Raw genomic sequence first — 1,354 nt, forward strand, 5'->3', positions numbered from 1 at the left:
GGAAACACTTCCACAAGCAAAGGGAGGTAGAAGTTTGGAGCTCTCTTTCGCAAACAGCAGTTGATGCAAGCTTAATTGTTAATTTTAAACCTGAGATTGATAGGTTTTTGTGAACCAAAGGAATTAAGGTTTCTGATGCTCAGGCGGTTTTATGGAGGTCGGTCACAGATCAGCCATCATCTCATTCAATTGCGGAACAGTCTCGAGGGGCGAAATGGCCGACTGCAGTTCCCAAGTTTCTCATTGGTGCAGAATGCAAAACGATCCTGCATTGGCCGGGAATCGAACCCGAGTCCCTCGCGTGGGAGGCGAGAATTCTACCACTGAACCACCAATGCTGGCACATCTGCTATCTGCAAATGTCCACTTAGGTCTCTTCGCTCTCATCGTGAATGAAAGTAGCAATTTGAGTAAAGTTCACTTGTGGTCGAGTGTCTATTGTGACGACACCGAGACAGACGACAATGTCGTTTCAGAGCAGTTCATTCTGTAAAGTGTTACTTGATATTACAAGTCGTACATTCAAAACAAATTTGATAAAGAGAAACTAATATTGTTGATGTGAAATAATTGGTGCAGAACCTGATATTGCTCTGCATCGGACATGGTACAAGAAGCGAGATTGGATGGACAGAGCGTTCTGAAAGGATGGCGGATCGGGTATATGGGAGTGGAATTTTACCCTCGCTGAACGTCTCCGTTGCCTTTGGGTCTGATTTTTGCTCAGGGAGTTTCACTGGTTCAAACCGGATTAACCCCGTTGTGTCCCCATTTTCAATCAAAAATCACCAATTAGTTTCTCACATCTTTTCAGCGGTGCAGAAGGCAGGCTTGACTTATCTCCAACGGAGCATGCTTGAGCACCAGAGGACAGAAGACAGGTTTGTCCACGAAAGACACGTAGACGAAATGAAGATAATCTTTCAAGAAGTTTTACAGATTGAAGCCGGCACGTGAATTTTTCACATTCAGGCGATCTCATGTGTGCAGAATGAAAAGGTAAAGGATGCTGCATTGGCCTGGAACCAAACCCCTGGTTTCCCACCGGCAGGCGAGGGCTCCACCACTGAACCGCAAATGCACACACAGCTGCAGGTTGCACGTGTCGCGTGTGATATATGTCTTGAATATGCAGTCTGCAAAGCTCCTGTGCAGCCTGCTTTTACAGCCGCGCGGTACCTGTGGGTTACCGAGCGAACGAGGCAAGGCGTGGACTTCGAAATTCACTGGGCGTTCGAAACATACTCACGCTCATAGTACGAAATAAATAAGAGCTGTAATTACCAGGCAGTGCTTCTCTCAGAGATAAAGAGAAAATCTAGCCAAATGTATACCTATAAGATTTCACGATATG

General features: G+C 45.9%; 1 non-coding gene across 1 annotated transcript; it reads right to left on the reverse strand.

The window, feature by feature from the left end:
* Window positions 1–267: 267 nt before the first annotated feature.
* Window positions 268–338, reverse strand: trnag-ccc (transfer RNA glycine (anticodon CCC)). The gene has a single exon. It is a non-coding gene; the product is annotated as a tRNA-Gly (tRNA).
* Window positions 339–1,354: the final 1,016 nt, after the last annotated feature.

Source organism: Heptranchias perlo, chromosome 20, assembly GCF_035084215.1.
Source record: "Heptranchias perlo isolate sHepPer1 chromosome 20, sHepPer1.hap1, whole genome shotgun sequence".
In the NCBI taxonomy this organism is placed as follows: Eukaryota; Metazoa; Chordata; class Chondrichthyes; order Hexanchiformes; family Hexanchidae; genus Heptranchias; species Heptranchias perlo.